This window comes from Micromesistius poutassou (assembly GCF_964030765.1).
Source record: "Micromesistius poutassou genome assembly, chromosome: 18".
In the NCBI taxonomy this organism is placed as follows: Eukaryota; Metazoa; Chordata; class Actinopteri; order Gadiformes; family Gadidae; genus Micromesistius; species Micromesistius poutassou.
This window is the reverse complement of record NC_140288.1, coordinates 9,210,233-9,230,808: the sequence shown is the minus strand read 5'-3', so window position 1 is coordinate 9,230,808 and position 20,576 is coordinate 9,210,233. Positions and strand designations below refer to the sequence as shown.

At 49.9% G+C, this 20,576-nt stretch overlaps 1 protein-coding gene across 1 annotated transcript in view; it reads left to right on the top strand.

Moving 5' to 3' along the window:
- Nucleotides 1–20,576, top strand: part of snd1 (staphylococcal nuclease and tudor domain containing 1) — a 149,050-nt gene that overhangs the window by 91,635 nt on the left and 36,839 nt on the right. The window lies entirely within an intron of this gene.

Here is a 20,576-nt window from a genome sequence, read left to right as displayed (position 1 = left end):
ATGGCCCGAGCCGAGCCGGGCCTGTGTTCTCTGTCCTTCCTCTGAATCTATCACGCCCGCCCTGCGCTCAGCTCACTCTCAAACTTCTTGTTCTCAGGCTCATTATCTTTGGCTCTGGTTCTCTCTATCTCTCTATCGCTCTCTCCCTCCCCTCTCTCCCGCTCGTTGTCTCATCAATTCTTCTCCCGCCCGCCGCACCGGAGAAACAAAGCCAGTAAAAATGACGCCTCTCGGGGTAGCTTTCCATCAGTGGGCGTCTGTCTGGGTTTTTTTTACCGAAGACCGGAGACAAAAAAAGAACGGAGGAATCACTCACACCTCAGTGAGAGACGGCGGCGAGCACCGGCCCGCCTCGCTCAATCTCCCGCAACGAGAGGGCACGCTTTGTGACACCTCCGATGACACGCCATTTCACTCCCCGCCGCTGACCCCTGTCACGGCGTCAGACGGATTGCCTGTTTAAGACGGTGGCTCCGGCCTGACCCCGTGTGAGTGCGGCCAGGATGTAGAGGGAGGACCGCAGGAAATGGGACCCCGGCGAGGACAGACGGATGGTGATTGCGTTTGATAGGAGGTCGCGGCGTGTTTGGCCTTGTTTGATGTTTGGCGGTAACGGCAGGGCTTGTGCCGGGCTTGCGCGGCTGACATCAATTGGTTGTTTGTGTGTTTGTAGATGGAGGGGGGGGTGGGGGATTCGTTTGTGATGTGAGTTGCTTAAGGGCAGATGAGGTGGGGTCTTTCTGTTCTAATTAACCCCCAGGGATTCACCAGCAAAAGTGAAATCTTGCTCTTTTTTTTTCTCTCAAGATTCCTTTGTTCTTTTGATGCCGTTGGCTGGCCTTTTTTGTGTCGGGTTAGGCGCACTACCCACGCACGCACACACGCACGCACACACGCATGCACACACGCATGCACACATGCACACACGGTAGGGCACCTGGACAAGAATATGTCTGGTGGAGAAGTGAACCCCCTTACCCATTAAGCAAACATTGCAAGTCAAATATTATAAAGGCCAATTGTCTTGCTGAACTAGCATTCGTGACCAAACGCACTTAGTTTCAGGGACTTTGTTCCCTTCTCACCGTTCCAAAAGGTGGCTGGGGTTCTCTCTTACTTGAACTTTGCATATCCCATATATCAGTGTCTTTTAAAAAAACGTTTGCGCCTCTCACGGAATAGAATATAATATGCTGGACCCTTTTGACCCTGTTTAAGGAGCCTTTGTCAAATAAATTTGCATTCACAAGTTCCAACCAAAAGGTTGGTGATGTCACATAAACACTCGCACGGATATTAAACCAGAGAGATGCTTCAGCTCTTGGCGCATAATGGGTGCATGTAATTATCTTCTAACAGTTAGTACATCCTGATCTCTGCTTGAAAGTGGTCTCTGTAATAAGACTGTTCAGTGTATCTGTTCACCTGGTGTCAAATGGGTTTAAGGGTCATTCAGCGATGCCTCAATTGGTTTTGCACCTATTTTGGTGACAACAGAATATCCATGCAACTGCTCCTAGATTGGGTGGCCATGACAATTTGGAGTTATTGTTCAACATCTGGTTGTGCCGGAAGGAAAGAAGTACGGAAAACCTGGAACATAATAAAATGAAAAGGCTCTAAGGAAGGCTGGATTGAACAGCATATGGCAAGGCGGAGGATCGATGTATACTCCCAAGCAGTGGCGCCAACTTCAGGTCAACATTGGGGGGGGTCATAAAACTTTCGTTCAAATGTGTTCCACTAAAAAGTAGGCTATATTACTTCTCCAAAGTCCTGCTTTCAGAATTTGAGGTTCAAAACAGTAATTCATCGATTATTTACGTATTATTTATCTGTAATTTATTTGATTTATTCCAAATTGTGGTTGTGATGATGTATGATTTAACTGTTCCATCATTTGACTGCGTTGAATGCGTTTTACAAGTGCGTTACGAGTGGCGGGGCGTGCACTTATTTTCCATAAACATGCCCGAATAAATGGGAGTAGGCCTAGCTTAATTACATTTCAGTGACTAATTTGGTAATGTAGATATCATGGAAGTAACTCACCAGGGCAGCGTTCTATCACGCTTGCTTTATTTAATGGAACAGACAACGAAAACGTGCCGGTTCACTGTTTAAATATTGAGGGGTTTTTGCACCCCCAACCTTATCTTTGGCCGTGCAAGAAACCTTGTGCCCCCCCAGAGATGGCGCCAGTGCTCCCAAGTACCTCCTATTCTCTCACTCTGTATTTCAGGGACTTTTCCCTCTATTTTGCATTCATGTCAATACAATGTCAATATAATACAATAACATTATTTCGTCAGGGGGAAAGAGCCGCCGGTAATTGGAGGGGCCAAATCGACAGTCACTCCTCAATATTATCCGGGGCTTGAGTTTCTGTTGAGCAAGCAGAAACTCCCGTAATTCTACTGTAATTACCCAGTATTGAATGAGCTAAAGACACTGATGGGCCTTTTGAGAGAGCGCGAGGGAGAGAGAGGACATGATTACACACATTTGAACACCACCCCAACTCCCCAGCTTAACATTATAATATGTACACATTTAGCTTAGTTGCAACTCTGTTTGCCCTCCTACCTTCATCTCATTATCTTGTAATGTGCTCTGAAGATGATTACTGAATGTTGTAATACTTAATAGTAAACTCAAATAGGAATAGTTTATCCTCAGATTCTGAGAAAGGTGACCCAGATGGGCCAAAAATGTAATTTCTGGACATAATCAAGACTAACCCTGTCAGTAGACCCGTTTCTCACAGGTGTCAACATAGGACAACACTGCTCATAACACAAATGATGTGTCTGCTACATATGTACCAGGGCATGGTTGGTAGACTAAACTAGTGGAGATAAGTCTACTTGCAGTGCCCTGGTATGTAAAATGCGCATACCCATAATTAGTGTTGGAGGGACACTAAGCCTAACCTTTGCAACATTTGCATCCACAGTAGAGGCTTGAAGATGTGTCGATCTTTCCCGGTTGTCGCTGGTGGTAATAATCGATTCAGAGCACATTCAGGTAATTTCCGGAGTTGTAAATCCAACCAATTACACTCTTTTTACAAACTTTTTTATGTTTTACTGTTTTATGTGAAAGAAATGTTCCTTTGTGTTAACGATGATCGGCTGAAGAGCGCGCTAAGCACGTCTTAATCTGTTGCTACGTTGCATTTTTCCCCCCATTATCTCTCTTCAGTCGCTAGTGCATCTCTCAGGGGTCAAGGGGGGTTTGGCTCATAAGCCGAAACGCCTCGACATGTAATCAAAATCTCACACACAAAAACACAAGCGCCCGCGCACACACACAATCTCTCCATCAAAGGCGGAATTTTGAAAGTGTGCAAAACCAACTTCTCCCTGTTGTCTCATCTGGGCTGTTTCTCTTCTCAGCAGTCAGCACATCACACACCTGGCTAAACAGGAACACGCTGCGGATGAGGCAAGATAATTGGGCTTTTAGTGTAGATAATGGGTCTTTTTTGCATCCGACTGGAGGGTTGTGCAGGCAGAGCTAAAGAGGACATATTTCAATCCTTTGGATAAGCTATAGTTAGCATTGTGTTGTTGCCTCGTTAAAAAACAATCCGCAATAGTATTGTATATCGTTTTCCCATAATTCGATGAACCAAGGCAAATCATTTGGCCCATGAAAAAAAATAAGAAGCGCTGGATAGGTATGGCCGTATTAGACTACGATGCTCGGAGCTTCCTCAAGGACTGTCTTTATTGAATGGAGGCTTTTACTTGGCTCTATTATTTATTTATTTACCATCTGCCTCTTTGATTAACAAAACCTGTTCCAATCACCATGGAGATATTCCAATGAGAGCCATAAATTACCTTTCAACTTGCAAAAGGCAATTTTGATTGATTTGGTTGTGAATAGTATAGCCTGGCACCTCCATCTTGACTTCATTCTAAATGTAGGTCTATTTAGAAAAAAGAAAAATCACTGCCCCAATTAAAACCTTTTAATTACAGCCAGGCATTCCCATCTTCTTTTTATCACATCGTAGCCCAAAAATGTTTACAGTGAACATGAATTCACTACACTCCATCAGTGTCATTGTGGCCCGGGCGAATACATGAACCATGTCATTGTCAACACCACCTCTTCACGTCGCCATCATCCTCATTGCTTAAGCTGTGGCTTCTTATGGTCAACACACTAATAACGTCTGTGACACAATGGAAAAGCACAAGCAAGGGTATCCAATTAAGGAGCAGGCCAGACACCTTTCCACTCCACTGAGAGTGAGTGGAGCGATGCCGGTTACAGAACTGCTGCTCAGCTCTCAAGTGGAAGACGGACGGAGCATGAAATACCTCATCGCTACGCAACCGGGGGTCGAAGACGCAAGGAGAGCCAAACCCAAACTCTTTATGTCGGTGTTGTTGGCTTTTTGACAGTTTCATTACTTTCATTATCCCGTTGACGGCTTCCGTTTTGTCCCCACCACACTCTGCAGAATGTGTAATCACTCTTTCTTGGGTGCAGTGAGCAGACAAAGATGGTACCTTACTCTGTATGTCGCAAAATATATATATATATATATATATATATATATATATATATATATATATATATAATTTTACTTTGCTGGTTGCCTAATTAACACATTAGCTAATCAAATTAGGTGTGTCCAAATATGTGTTTTCACATCTCGCCGGCTCTGCGACTGCCACCCAACCATTCGAAATGGGATAACGCGACGATGAAAGCACATTAATTAAAGCGGTGTAACTCATCGTATTAGCTGCCATTGTCTCTCCCAGGTCGCCAAGTTGCCAGTGTTAGGATTATGCTCCCTGGAACTGTGTCAGAGCAGCGTTAGGGTTGCACAGGAATGCACTTTGTCGTGACAACGTTGAGCCAACTCTTGCTAACCTTCTCATTTAAAATGAATGAGCATGGATTGCTGCCACCACTGTTGGAAGTTGTTGTATTTTATTTATTTACTTGTTTATTTGTCACACCGGCGAGAGCGGGAAGTCTTTAGTTGAAGGGTGGCGGGTGTGAGGGCAACCAAAACATCCTGTGTACTTCCTGCAGACCATGTATAATGCAGGCCTTTCCAAGGACAACGGCAAGGTCGCATCGCTGTTGCACATCGGAAAAAGTTTTCATTCGTCACCATGAACACACACAATGCAGAAATACAAATATAATTAATCGGTTTATTTGAACTCATGCACCTGTACTTGTCCTGTGCTGTTTGGTGTTCCCAAACTCTCTACGGCTACGAGCATCACAACATGTGCTGCAGTAGATACAAGGGGTCCCCCAGCGGTTTGTAGGGGGTGTCATGGGCCAAGGCTTTCTCAGATACCATATTCAAAGTCAAAGCTAAGGGAATCCAGAAAAGTTTTCTGAGGCAGCCTCTTACTCGGCTGTCACAAAGTTAAAGGGCGTTGCCGGTCATTCAGGATCATTACGCCGGTGACAATTAAAAAAAAAAAAAAAATCTTGCCCTTTTGAAGGGGATTAGTGGCAGAAAACCATACCAAAGGTCAGCACACATGGCTCAGTACAGTGCCAATGTATCTCTCCAGGACTAGTCCCTTTCTATACACTAAAAAGGAGACTCTTTCATGCTAGCCATTATTCAGGTTCATTGATTGTTCCGTTGGGTACCTACATGGCCCTGAACCCTGTTGCTTCTACAGAGTGCAGCTAATGGCTAAACATTGTCCATGTTTACCTTAACAAAACATTTAAGAGGTAGTTGAAAGGGAGGGAGGATTATGTGGCTGTGTGTAAGCGCTCGGCATTCCCTTCCATTTGTCTCGGGTTGAGAAAATATGAAATGCGATGAAGTCTGTGAGATGGTTGTATTGTCAGTCAGTTCTGAAACAATGACTGCAGTGTGTCCTTATATAGGCGTGTCTGTGCGCGGTGTCCTAATATAGGCGTGTCTGTGCGCGGTGTCCTAATATAGGCGTGTCTGTGCGCGGTGTCCTTATATAGGCGTGTCTGTGCGCGGTGTCCTAATATAGGCGTGTCTGTGCACGGTGTCCTAATATAGGCGTGTCTGTGTGCGGTGTCCTAATATAGGCGTGTCTGTGCGCGGCGTCCTTCCTGGTCCGGGTGGGGGTCGTCTCTCCCGGTGCGTGCGAGCCCTTAGTGCTGTCATGCAGTTACCCTGCGTGTGACAGGTCAGGACAGGACTCCAGTCGTCATCTGTCAGCTCCAGCGGCGCGGCGGACCGCCCTGCGACACAGAACAGGCTGACTGAGGCTTTTCTCTGCTTTTTCAAAGGGCTGGTATATTACATAATCTGCTGCTAACTCGACTGGTGCACACACACACACACACACAGAGGAACATGTGCGTACACACACTGGCGCTGAGCAGAGGTGGTGGTACGTGGTGATCACGCGCGCCCGGCCTGCTGCTGCCACACTGCTACGTCGCGCCGTCATTAGCATCTGGAGATAAACAGATCAACTCCAGCGCTTGATAAGTGGTGAGGAAAGCCTCAAATACCCCGAGTTGGGTAGCAGTTGAGCAAACAATATATTTTTTTAACATCTATGCTGCTCACTCGCTCTTGCTCTCTCACCCCCTCTCTCTATCCATCTCTCCACCTCCCCTTATCTCTCTTTCCATCTCTCCACCTCTCTCTCTCTCTCTCTCTCTGTCCCTCCTGTTCTTTGCCCAGTGGAAGGCTGCAAATTCAGCAATCTGTCAGCGGCCCTGCCTGTGGCCTTGTGGATAACCACACAGCATTGCTCTCTCTTTCTCTCTCATGCTCGCGCTTTCTCTCTCCCGTGCTCTCGCGCTCTCCCTCCCACTTTCTCTCTCTCCTTCTCTCACTCTCTCTCGCTCTTTCTCTCTCCCTCGCTCATTCTCTCATTCTCTTGCTCTCTCTCTCTTGCTCTTTCTCTCTCCCTCGCTCGTTCTCTCACTCTCTTGTTCTCTCTCTCTCTCTCTCTCTCCCCTTTCATGTTGATGGAGGGAGCTAAATCTGTGCCCATGCAGTCACATGCATGGTTGTGTGTCTGGCAGATAGGCGCTGACACTGTTGAGAAGGAACGTATAAACTCGTATTAAACGCAGGGGAGACTTTACGTAAGAAGTTCTCACCCTCTGCATGCTGAATTATACATCGGCATGATTTACAGGGGCTGCATGCTTGCTCGTAAGTCTTTTAATTTCCACAGGGGGGGGTAGAGAAACGCCGCAGGGAACCCGCGGAAAGATCAGGGCACACACACATGCCGACACACACACACATACACACACACAATGACACACAATGATACACACGGACACTTCACAATTAGGGTCAATTATTGATTGTGCACGTTGGTGCACAATCAATAATAACAGGATGTGGCCTTTATGTCCCGACAGCATCGTCGTGTTTTTGCTTATCGGGGTTTGTTTGTGTCTGTTGGGCCGTGGTCACATGTCATACTGCAGGTTGAGTCTCTTATGCACTGGTGTGTGTGTGTGTGTGTGTGTGTGTGTGGTGGAGGATTGCGTGCATATGTCTGCATCATTCTGCCTTCCACCCAGCCCCCCACCGGCTCCAGTCACGAGTGGTAAGACTCCAGCTAGTTCTTAAAGGAGACCCCGGGGGCAGACTTACACTTGCCCTTGGTCCGACAGTCAGAGCTTCACAACACTCGCTCTCTCTCTCGTCCTCCCTCTCTTTCGCTCTTGTCCTCTCCCTATCTCTCTCTTGCTCTCTTCCTCTCTCACTCTCACTCTCTCGCTCTCTTCCTCTCTCTCACGCTTGTTCTCACTCTCTTTTGCCCTCATGTCCTCTCGCTATCTTGCTCTCTCGTCTACTCTCTCTCCAGCTCTCGCTCGCTCACTCTTTTGCTCTCTCGCTCACTCTCTTAACCTCGCTCTCGCTTGCTCTTATCGTCTCTCTCTATGGTCTTCTCTCCCTCACTCTCGTCCTCTTGCCATGTCCACACACACACACACACACACACACACACACACACACACACAGGGCGGGGGCCAGAGAGAGAGTCTGAAGGCAGTGCATAATGCTGATTAACGCGTGCTCTGCACTGCTGTCTCCGCAGAGCCGCCTCCCCCGTCACCAGCTACCTGCTTTGAGCTCCGTTTTTTCATGTTTCTGTCTCCCTGTTTTTGGCTGCCCAACCAACCTTCTAGCTGACGCGAGTGAGGGTGAAGGACATGCACGCACTACACTCCTGCTGTTCTCCAGCTCGCGCTCTCTCTCTCTCGCTCTCGCTCTCTCTCATTCTCACTTTCTTGTCATCATTCTTTCTGGAAAAGAAGTATCTCTCCATTCTTCTGTCTTTCTCTCATTCTTTCGATCACTTTCTCTAGGTCTGTCTTCATTCCTCTTTCTCGTTAGTTCTATCTCTCTCTTGTTCTTTCGTTTCGTTTTCGTTCCATCGTTTTCGTTTCTCGTTCTCTTTATCCTTCTCTCTGGGCCTCTCTCTCCGGGCCTCTCTCTCCGGCTCTCTTGATCTCTCTCTCTCTCTCTCTCTCTCACTGCCCCCTCTCTCCGTCTCGTTCTCCCCGTCTCTCTCTCTCTCTCGGGCCCCCAGAGACACTGTAAAGGGACATTTTTCCACTCGGCTGGCCGGGTTCACTCGCTCGTGGCTGGCTGCGTTTTACCTACATCAGGATGACACAGTGGAACGCAGTCAGCCTTGATAAGCAGTTTCCACCGCCACTTGAACCAACATGCAAATTCCCCATCAAATTGCGGTGCTTTGATTACAGACAATCCCCCTGAAAGGTCACACTGCACCACGGCGGTGTAACGCGGGCGTTTGTTTTAAGTGCCCTTGTTAGCTTAGCACGTGTTTCAGTGTTAACCGCTCATCCAAATAGACCTCTGATGAATAAGTCCCGCCTCCGAGGCTCCCGGTTCCCTCGGTCAAATGTCTATGGGAAATAACATTGGGTTTTTGAATGATTGTACCTAACAAACTCTGTAGGTGGCAAAGAAGTAAAAGCTGCATCACGTTTTGAACTACAAACTTTTTCCATCTAGTTGCCACTGGGGTTTTGGATTGTCGGTGCCGTTAAAGTAGTAAACGATTATGAAGAAGCATATGCTAAAGGACCCCCTCGAAAATGAGATGGTACATCTCAAGGGGCTATCCTTGAAATAAAGAATGCTAACACAGATCTGCGCAGACTTAGGACATCACGACTCTCACAGTCAAGGTTGCATAGCAACGGCAATGTTTCATAGTTTGTCTTCACCAAAATGGAGTTCAGTGGCACCAGAGCCCGCCTACGGAGGTGGCGCCAATGCTGCTCGATCATTCAAACGATCATTCAAAAACCCCATGTTATTTCCCATTGACATTTGACCGAGGGAACCGGTGCCTCGGAGGTGGGACTTATTCTTCAGAGGTCTATGTGCCAAACATTAAACATTTTACCCCTCGTTGGACGATGTGGTGCAAACCGCTCGCTCAGAGCATCCTCAGTCAACACCCAGGCATGTGTTGTTGTACTACTGGTGTCTAAAGGAGAGAGCATGAATGGACTGCTGGGGTAATCATGGCAACGTCCCTGTAACCTTGTGGGAGTTTAGCGTGGAACAGTAACTCTCGGCACCATGCGTTGGCAGCGGCGGTCATCCGAGTGCCCTCCATCAGTGTCAGACGCGTGTGCGTGCACACACATGCACATGCGTAGCCACACAGACACACGCACGTGCACAGCCACATACATGCATGCGTGCAGCCATACACACACATACAGAGCGGTGACATTTCCCTTGCGGAACAGTGACATTTATGCATTTAGGCATCAGACCAACTCTGTGAAAACATCAAGACACACGCACACACACACACACGCACACACACACACACACACACACACACACATCTCTTCAGGTTCCCTCTCCAGCCGCCCACTTTTTAATTAAAATATCTTCAAATAAGCAGTGGCTATTCAAGTTTGTTTCACACACAGTATCTGAGAAACACACACACACACACACACACACACACACACACACACACACACACACAGTGACATTTTTTAAGCGTTCTGCTCACAGCCATACTTAACGCTGTTTAATCTGGGTCGGCAGTAAACGGACCCCCTCCCCCGTATCTCTTCCCTCCCTCCCTCCCTCTTCGTTCTCCTAATGAAATGCTAAATATCTGCATCTTCAGGGCTCTGTAAAATAAAACAGTCCACCGGTAGGGTTCCTACCTCAACCGCCCCTCAGTCTCCTGCTCTCCACTCTCTGTCTCCATTACTGCGGAGGCACAGAGCTGGGGCCCTAAGGTGACTTTGTCCCCTCTGCTACGGCTGCCAAATACGTCAGTCAGATCGCGAGGTGTCTGGAGCTAGTTGCCTCGGACACCTCTGCTCCGGCGCGCTGTGGAAGAGAAAGTTCCAGGGACTTTGGCCTTGGCTCTCTGGAAGGAAGATAACTTGGGAGGAACTAGGGTTGAATAATGCATCGGAAGTATGACTGGGCCCTTCTGAGTTATACCTCGTTGACCTGCAAGCTGTGGTTCACCATACCATAGTGGACTATTGGACCAGACTTGAGGTGTAATATACATGCTGTGTAATGCAGTAAAAATATCAATGTGCTATTGTCGTGATTCAATGAATACAAGATAATACATTGAGAGATACATTGGGCTTATTTATTTCTAATGTGTATCACATACACACACAAGTAGGTGTGACCTAACGGTGATAGATATACTGTCTCCTGGCTGTCCTCCGAACACGGCGTATAAAACAGAGTGCATGAAAACAAAGCAGGGATCCGGCTGCAACAGCAGACTGGAGTAGGAGTCGCCTTCAGCTAGTGCTAAAGATAACACCTCATCAATTCTCTTTAGGACCTGCTTAGAAAGAGAGAGAGAGAGAGACCTCTTTACCACCACTCCACATCCCCCCATCCCTCTCTTTTCCAGCCCCACGTCGCCACCTCCCATTCTTTTCTTTTTTCTCAGTTTCTCTCCTCCTTCAGCGTCTCCTCTCCCTCATCCCGTCCTTCCCAGTGACGATAACTCGCATCCTTCCGTCGTTCTCCTGCAGCGCGCTCCATCCCGCTTCAGGATCAACCTCTGTCGCTCCCTTCTCATTCACATTCCCCTCCTCCTCTTTCTCTCTCCATCTCCCTGCTTCTCCTCCCTTTCTCTTGGTCCTCCCCTCTCTCTCTCTTCCTGGTTCTGCTCTCCTCTCTGTCCTCCTCTTCCTCCCCTCTCTCCATCTCTATCTCCTTGCTTCTCCTAGTCTTCTCTCTGTCCTCCACCTCCTCCTCCCCTCTCTCTCTCCATCACCCTGGTTCTCCTCTCCTTCTCTCTGTCCTCTCCTCTCTCTCCATCTCCCTGGTTAGCCTCTTCTTCTCTCTCTCCTCCCCTCTCTCTCTCCATCACCCTAGTTCTCCTCTCCTTCTCACTCTCCTCCTCCCCCCTTCTGGTATCTGAGCTCTGAATTAGGTCAGATGTTTTCTTCTGCACACTTGCCTTCAAGCCTTCTCCTCGTTCATTGTTTCTCCCTCTTCTTTACTTTTGCGTGGCCGTGGCAAGACCAGGTGAGCTATAGGTGCATCGATTTCACTGCAACTTCAATCTCGCATTAAATATTTAGATATTCTTTTATCGGCTTTGGTTGGGTTTCAGCCAGTTCCGGTGCCTCTCGCAGATTTAGTCAACCGCATTCAGAAAGGAGGGTCATTCCTCCTGTTACGATGTGCTATACATAGGCAAGTAGGTCGGTTCGTGTACATACCTCCTGCTCCACCCGTCTAGTAAAATACTGTCAGCTCTGGGCCACTCTTGGTATTCGATTTGTTTCCTCCACCGTCAGACATGGTTGCCTTCTCTGAGAGCTGATTGGCTAACCGGGTGGGCGTGTCCGATGAAAGGGGCTTACGGAGTTCCTCATCGGCCGCCACACAAACCACCACACAGCGCCCTAGAGGATCGGTAAGGGAATGTATTTAGTGATTCTGTAGTGCAGGCTAGCCATTTAATTGCCACAATTCAATGGGATTTGTCCCCCCCCTGTCCCCCCCCCATCCCCGGCTCTTTTTATCACCCTGCCAGAAAGCCGAATGACGCACTTTGAATATAGAGAATAAGGCCACTTTGTTGGTTCAACTGCTCATTGGTGGCATCACTGCATTATGTACTTTCATGAAAAATCGTCATTGCTATGCTCTCTTCCTCGTTCTCTCTCTCTCTCTCTCTCTCTCTCTCTCTCTCTCTCTCTCTCTCTCTCTCTCTCTCTCTCTCTCTCTCTCTCTCTCTCTCTCTCTCTCTCTCTCTCTCTCTCCTCTCTCTCTCTCTCTCTGTGTGTGTTTGTGTAGCCTGGAGGAGAGATGGTTACATAAACAGGCTCTCTTGTCCTCTGTGTTCCCCTGCTGCACCACGGCTGGTGTCCTTCCCCCTGTTCTCCTCCATGTTATCGTGTATTCTCTCTCTCTCGCTCTCTCTTCCCCCCCCCCCCCCCGTCACCCTGTCACCCACTGAGGATTCTAATGGCGTTCCCGTCCACTCCTCACACTGTGCGATGAAGGCCCTTATTTCAGGATTTCATGTTATTCCCGTCCACTGTCACTTCCACCCCCTCCTCCGTCCCCTTTGAGCCAATCTCCCCACCTGCCAGTCTGTCTCCTCCACCTCCCTCCTCCTCCCGCCTCCCACCACCCAGATCCTTGTCATTCACCTTTTCTTAACGGACAAAAAGGTGAACAAAAGAAGCAGAAGGTGAGAGTGATCAGATAGAAAAATGACCAGGAGGGAGAGAGGGAGGAAGGGCGGGAGGGAGGGAGAGCGAGCCAGGGACGGGGAGTGAAGGAGAGAGATAACGCCAACCTCAGAAAACTGGTCGCCATGGCAACACCCTGGCAACCAGGCGGCAGATTTCGCTGGTGGTTAATTTAAAAAAAAAAGTTGATTAATAACCTTTTAATATCATGCTAAACACAAAGTTACATGAATTTATTTCTAAATTGTTATTTTATTTAAATTTTTCCGGTGTTTCCTTGCCCCTTTTCCCTCATGTTTCTCTCTGTCTCCGCCCCCCCACCACCACGACCACAACCCACCAGTAACCAGCAGCCCCCCCGCCGTCCCCCCGGCCAAGATGCACCCCCCCCCACCCCCCCAGAGTCTGCACTTGAAAAACGCGCTCACACACAATAAAGCCGCTCGCATTTGATAAACAGATCCACCGCGGACAAGATGAAATGACAGAGAGGGAGGGAGAGAGAGGGAGGGAGGGAGAGAGAGAGGGGCAGAGTGAGTGCGAGAGAGACAGAGAGATAGAAGTCGCAAGCGAGGGGAGGAAGAGGAGGGGGTGTGGCGCAGGGACGTCCATTGTGAATTCTCAGCCCACTTTTATTTTTTTTCCCGCGGCCCGCCCGCCGCTGCATGGGCCTGCCGGGTGTATGAGCATGATGGAGATAAAGAAGTTCAGCCATTTTGCAGCGCCAAGGTCACCGAACACGGCGGGGGGGGGGGGAAGAGACTACTGGAGAGTGAGCGAGCGAGCGAGAGTGAGGGAGAGAGAGAGGATGATGGAGGGGAGGTTGGAGCTCACACAAGAGAGACTTGTGACAAATAGCGAATACAGAGGTGTGTGTGTGTGAGTGTGTGTGTGTGTGTGTGGCGGTGTTTCTTCTTCTGGTGATCAATAAGTGTGCCCTGTGACACCTGCAGCTGGCCTCTTTATTCTAATTCCGCCGTGGCGTGCTTTAGCGTCTCCACTCTGACGGTACATCGTCGGGCTTGATTAGCTTTTAATGGCAGCAGATCGGAGCTGGGGGCCGGCTCACACCTGAGCAGCGCGCCTCATATGCTAAAGTGACTCCGCTGATTGTGTGTGTTTCTCAACGGGTGAGCTTGTTTTAATGTGTGTACGTGTGTGTCGTGTCAACTTGCATGTGGTTGTGTGTGTCCCGACGTGAGTGTGCATGCGTTTCAGTAAATCAGTGTCGGTAAACGTACGTGTTTGTGTGTGTGTGTGTGTGTGTGTGTGTGTGTGCGTGTCTGAACTTGTGCACAAAGCTTGTTGTGCACATTACTAGTAGGCTTCAAGCTAACTGAATGTTGTGAACACTACCAGCTGCGGCGTGGTGTGTTCATGTGTACTTATGGTGTGTGTGTGTGTGCACAAAACCACATTTACTTCTACGCAGCTCGATGCTGCCGGGCCGGACGGCTCAGGAGGTTTACCTAGTGAGCCGATCCACACTTTGCTGTGCACATGCATGTGCATTTCTGAATGGATCAGTGTGTGTCAATTTAATGTGAGTAACAGGTAACTACTGAGATAGCCTCGGGGTGTGTGTGTGTGTGAGAGTGAGACAGCGCAGTAGGGGTCATATTAGCCGTGTAAGCTGGGGTTGAGTGGCCTTGCCACCTGCCTGCTGCCTCTTTGATGGGAGAACATCTGTTGGCGGCGATATGAAGCTGGGGAGTCTCTCGCTCACTCCTTTTCCCTGTCTCTCGTTCTCCCCCCTCTCCCGCTCTCTCTCTCCCTTCCTCTGTTATAAACTCCCCAGCTGCTCTGCTGCCTTCGCCGTCCCCCTAACACCTTGTCCTGTGCCACCTGTGCAGTTTTAATGCATAATTTATCTTCTAAGTAAGCGCGTTCGCAGAGGGCTGGATCCTACCGTCAGCCCTCGCCACCGCGGCCCCCCCAGCTGGAAGTTTGGATTCTCCACCTCTGTTGTTGATGTCCTAATCCGATCAGGGCTTGTTTGGGCCGCCGGCGCTGCGCTCTGTGACTGGGCGCGGTTCAGCCCCGGGGCAGAGCCTGCCCCCTACCTTCACCCCGCCGCCCTCGGTGCCCAGCGGACACACGCCTTCCCCTGGACGCCGCCGGGACGTGCTGCCGCGCACCTCGCTCTGAACCCGGGCCTGAGTGTATGGCGGGATGCGTTGACGCGTGCATCAAAGGTCGTAACGATGTCAACAGTCCGTCCGGCCGGCGACCTTGCTGCGTCCGTGACGGCGTCCATGTTCCAACTGGAACTGGGCGGCGCAGCGTTTCACTTCACCGCCCCCTACACCAACTGTAGGCTTCACTACCGCAGCGACACTAACGGTGATATAGCCGTTGGCCGTGTGCTCTTGGCTTTTATAGGCGTGTCAGATTGGCCAGTGTGTGGCTGACATGTTTTGTTACCGTGTTCCGTGGCACTGGCCTTGGGTTTCACTAGCGGCCGTATCCCTGCCATGGGAGACGCCGTTCCCCTTCCCAAGGCCGGCGCTCCGGGTGCATACGTCTTCATGGCAGTGTTGTGACCGGGGCGCTGGAGCGGCGCGCTGGGAACGATGGTGTCGCCGTGGAAACGGCGGGTAAGGTTAACGTGGGCCCCCGCCCCGCTCTCCTCGCCCCGTCAGCCGAGCCAATCCATCCCGTAAATCATCAGCACGACACCGCCGTCTCCTCCGCCTGTCCCCGCCCCCCCGCACTGCGCCCCACCCCCCTGCGGCGGGCCACCAGGGGGGTTAATGCAACATCAGCGCCCCCTCTTAACCCCGGAGACGGTGCCGTCACGGCGGGGGGTGGGGAGGGTTAACGCCCCCCCTCCCCAGGCCTGTCAGCTTGACGCTGGTTTGTCCCTGCGTGGTCGACCCGGGCTGCTGTCATTCAGACCCCCCACCCCCCCCCCCCCCCCCCCCCCAACGGAGGACGAGGAAACAAGCGAGATGGCGGGGAGAGGGGGAGCTGAGGGGGGGCTTCGTTCTGCCTTGCCTTGCGTTCCGAGTGCAGAGTTGCCATGGAGACTGAAGTGGCCGCGGGTGTAGCGAGTGACAAATGTCACCGTCGTTTTACCTCCGTATCAACTCTGATCAGCCGATAAATCAAACTTACAGCCCGCGACGTCACCTGTCAGTCAATCTGGCCCCATCGTGACGCCGCGGGGCCCTCGCCGACGCTCCTGACCGGCTCCTCCCCCCGGTGGACCCATCGACACAGCCATATTGATCCGAGGGAAAAACACGGCTCTTGTGGAAACATGGAAAGTTGAACTTGCACTAGATGGATGGTTTCACTGAGGTGTTGATTTTAGGTGTAGGGAAGCAAAAAGTGCACTCACACACAAGTCTCCCGCGGGGACGATTAATCTGCATCCGGAGTGCTGTCTTGTTGTACTCCTGCGCTGTACACGTTCCTCACGGCAGCTCCTGATCATTTGCTATTTTATGTAATGGCAGAAAATAAGCAAAGGCTGTTTGATTTATGCGTTGCAGCATCCATTAGCTCCCGACCCACACGTCCATTCATCAATCTGCTGTCCTGGCTGGTATCGGGCTCCACTTGGATGTGTTGTGGATGTGTGTGTCTTTGCCTAAGAGGTGGGATTGGCTTTGTTCGATAGCCTTCAACACCACAACGGCTTCCATTGCCATTATCCTTAATTATTTTGTCGGACTTCCTCAAAGGGCCGAACTCATACCCCTGTGTCTGTGTGTGTGAGTGATTGTCCCTCTGTAAGGAGACATAATTCCAGGGTCTTGCATTATTAGAGATATTTCAGGCCTGCTCTGACTCAGATGCAGACTCAGTCTTTGCCATGCAGATCTTCAGGGACCACAAGAGGCGTCGTTGAATCCAACTTTTCAATGTTTTGATTGTCGATTGTGGCTGTACTGTGTGGACAATTGTCTGTCTCCATTTGCGATTGAAGATTTTGTTCTATTATATATTCCTCCAGTTGATGTGTGATTTTCTGATTGTGGTTATGTTCATGTATTTCGTTGGTTGCTTGTATTTTATATGAAAGTCGATTTAATTTTCGAAATGGCAAGCCTGTTAATCTGCCTTAATGGCGGTTGTGTTAGCGGGGCCAGCTCTAAAGGCTGTCCCACTGATCAGAGAGGGGGCTGCTGTGAACCCGTCCTCCGTCTTGTTAATCATTCTCCCGCCTCTAATAGCTTTATCAATACGGACAGCATCATTGAGCCACGGAAATCCAGGGTCTCTCACCCATCTCCCTCCCCGACCTATCTCCTCATTAACACGCCATTCGGATGCAGATTCCTAATCAGGCCCCTCGCACTCCGTATGCCAATCAGGTGTCTTGGCCAGGTCCCTTCCTTTGTGTTCTACAGTAGAGGTTGTTCTGTAGCTGATTAAGAGGGTGGGCATGCAGAACAATCTAGCAACCACGTGAATTATTTCCACTGCAGGTCCCTGATTCAGCCAGCATGTGTTTCCTTTCCCCCTTTGTGTTTGAGTGTGGTCAGTGTATGATCTAGCTGTTTGGGCATGGGTGGTGACACCCTGCCCGGGTTCCAATGGGCTGCGCTAATAGAGATGAAGGGATCCTGCTCTCCATTCTGATTGTAGGCCTCAGACCCTGCTAAAGGTTGCTAATGTGAGTGATGGCATGTGGCGACTCAGAGCTGTGTTCATTCAGCTAACATCAACAACTCCCTGAAACGGCCTGTGGCTCTTGCACTGGAGATGGGAATTGTTGAAATAGCCAGTACATGTGAAAATTGGCCCTTTGAGTTGTTCACTTGTGGTGCAGCACGAATAGTTGAGACGCGTTTTGGTGTGCTTTCTGGTAGATTCAGTGCTCTATTATTGCTTTTTCGTTCGGGGGCGAAGGGTCTGGTGTGGAAGTGTCAATATGTGAGCTTTAGCAACGCAGGCTGAAAGTGAAGCACACACTGAGCAGGAGAAAAAAGAAAAGAGAAATCAGCCCATCAATTGAGTTAATAAACCATTCTTCCCAACTGGGTATCATCTGGAATATAATGGGGAATAAATTGATCTACGAAGTGAACCCACATGAGCAGTGCTCTCATTGATTTCGATTGTACTCTACATGCTGTTCAGTAATGAATTAACAATGGCTCCATCTCGGATCCAATGTAAGAAGATAGGCCACTTGAGTTACTTGGCCGGGCTCAGGGCTTTCAGTTGGCCGTCACTCTCACTCCCGGAAAACATGCCCAGAACGACATGCTTTACAATCTGATGCCGGGACATTTTCAGATATGTGTTCTATTGGCCCTTGTTGGTGAGGACTTGTGCGTGTAGACTGTATTGTGTTGTCACCATGTGATGTGGTGTACACCGTTGTTAAAAGAAGAGAAGAGCCGGTGTGTCAGGTGGAAGTGCTGTGTGCGGCGGGTTAATCTGTGGTGCGCGAGCATGTTTGTCTGTGAGCCACAGAGCAGCTCTCCCAGAACTCAGACACTCGGTGATCTGTCAGCTCTTAAATGTACTCTCACTGCCGACGTCAAACTGCTGCTGCTGCACTTTACGTCTCAGCTGGTGCCCAGAAATATCCATATATATTTATACGATGATGAGATTGAGGAAAGTGTCATTATTATGCGGTTGCACTGAATATGCATGAGGGAGTGACAGGACATCTGAGCAGATGTAGGGTGGGGGGGGGGAAGAGGAGAAGGTTTAATCTCCAGCGAAGGGCGGCAATCTGAAGTCTGCGCCCAGCGTGGGGCTGTCGGTCACTGGCCTGAGAGTTCCAGCCAGCCTACTACACTGTGTGTGTGTGGTGCACCGTTCAGGGCATGGTGAAGGTCACTCTCTGGGCTCCCCTTATTACCTCAACCTGTGGGCCTCCACATGACTTGACCTGCCGTAGCGCCTCACTCCTTCTTTTTCTCACATCCCCTCTCTCTCTCTCTCTCTCTCTCTCTCCCTCTCTCTAACCCTAACCCTCCACACTCCCCCTCCCCTACTACTTCTCAATCAATTTGTCCTCCACACATTTATTCCTCCATTCTTCCTCTGGATTGCCCCCCCCCTCCCCCTCCCCAGTTATGCTAGTGGCTCGTGGCCCGCTGGAGTTGCAGTGCGACAGCAGCATACCTGCGGTCATGTGGAACAAACAACGATGGCTGGCTGCTCACGGAAGGTCATCCGCCCTGGGCTGAGTGTGTGTGTGTGTGTGTGGTGTGTGTGTGTGCGCACGTGCAGGCGCATACTTTTGCATGCGGCCGACGGCCGTTCATTATGTCTAAGAGCACTCATGTAAGCTCCAGCCACGACTATAAACCCTGCTGGTCGCGGTTGTGCCCGTAACCTCTATAAACCGCTTGGTGCATAAGTAGTGAGCTCGGAGCGTGGGGGGTGGGGGTGGGGGTGTGTGTGATTGTGTGTGTGGCTCGTCCTTGCCCAGCCGTTTGCCAGTCTGAGGGCAGGGCACCGGGACGGCTGTGTCTGGCTTCCATGGCCGGAAAAGTCCCAGCACAACACACCACAACACAACGCTGATGGTCACCGCAATAATGAATGGTGGCACGGTAATCTGTGTCAGCCCTGATTGGTCGTCCAGGTTTGATTAGGAGCCCGGATGTGTCACCTTGACACGTGTGTGTGTGTGTGTGTGTGTGTGCCTGTGTTTGCTCGTGTCTCTGTGCGTGCGTTTGGTATTAGCACCAAAGAAAGAAGTGAATGTGTGCTTGAGTTAATTTGTGTGTGTGCTTGCGTGCGTGCGTGTGTGCGCGTGTGTGTGTGGTGTGCAATCAAACACTTTGCGGCTAAAGAAAGGGTGTAGCTGTTGAACTTTGTGGAGCGTAGCTGCGCTCCGGCTCTTCATTAACCTTGGCCGGCCTCAATCCCGAGCCTTCAGCGTCTTTTCCTTTCCTATTCAGTTTTTTTTCATTCCCTTCTTCCCTCCCTTTTTCCTTTATTTAGCGTTGGGGGGATGACTAATTGAATGTAATTATTTAGTGTGTCTCTTTGTTAATGCGTGGGCAGGGCTCGTTGTGTGTGCTATGTGTTCCATGGCTAATAAGGTTTTGCTATAGGTTTCTTTTTTCATTTTCTTTCCCTTGTTGCAACACATCATTAATAGTAGCGGGTCCACGTTCCTCCAGTGGTCGCTGTGTCTCATCATGGCTCGCTGCGGAGGTGGCCGGTGTTAACATACCAGGGAGCTGTTCTGAAGTGGACCCAGACGCAGTGAAATAACGGCCATATTGGTAATTAGCTGGGTCTCCTAGCGCCCGGCCAGACGAAGCACGACAGACAGGGGGAACAATGCAAAAACTGAAAAATCTAATTATCTGCGGCGTGCCGTTTCAATAATTGGCAAGACGCTAATTGGCTGATGTCACCATTCTCTAAAAACAACACTGGCGCTTTCCCTCTCTGTTGTTTCTGCTCTTCTCTGCAGCCCTTCATCACTTTCCTATTTATTCAAGGGTTTTCTTTTCGCCACGTAAACTGTGTCCAAAATGTCCCCGTCTGCAGCCAGCGAGGCGGCTCTGTGCACACACAGGCAGGCGGCACCGCCATGCAACGCCGTCCAATCCCAGCATCTCCTCCCCTCTCTCTCCTTCAGCCCTGCCTCGCTCCCTCGCCCGCCCACCCTCTCTCCAGGGAATTCCTTATCTTCTCTCTCGACCAGCGGTCTTACTGGTTTGTTGCCACAGTCCTTGGAATTGTCAAATTTATTTTTCACGCAACACAGTACACGGCCGTGGATGAGGGTATTTGTGTGTTTGTGTGTACATACACACACTGTAACACACACACACTGTAACACACACACAGACACACTGTAGCACACACACACACACACACACACACCGTAGTGCACACACACACACACACACACACACACACCGTAGTGCACACACACA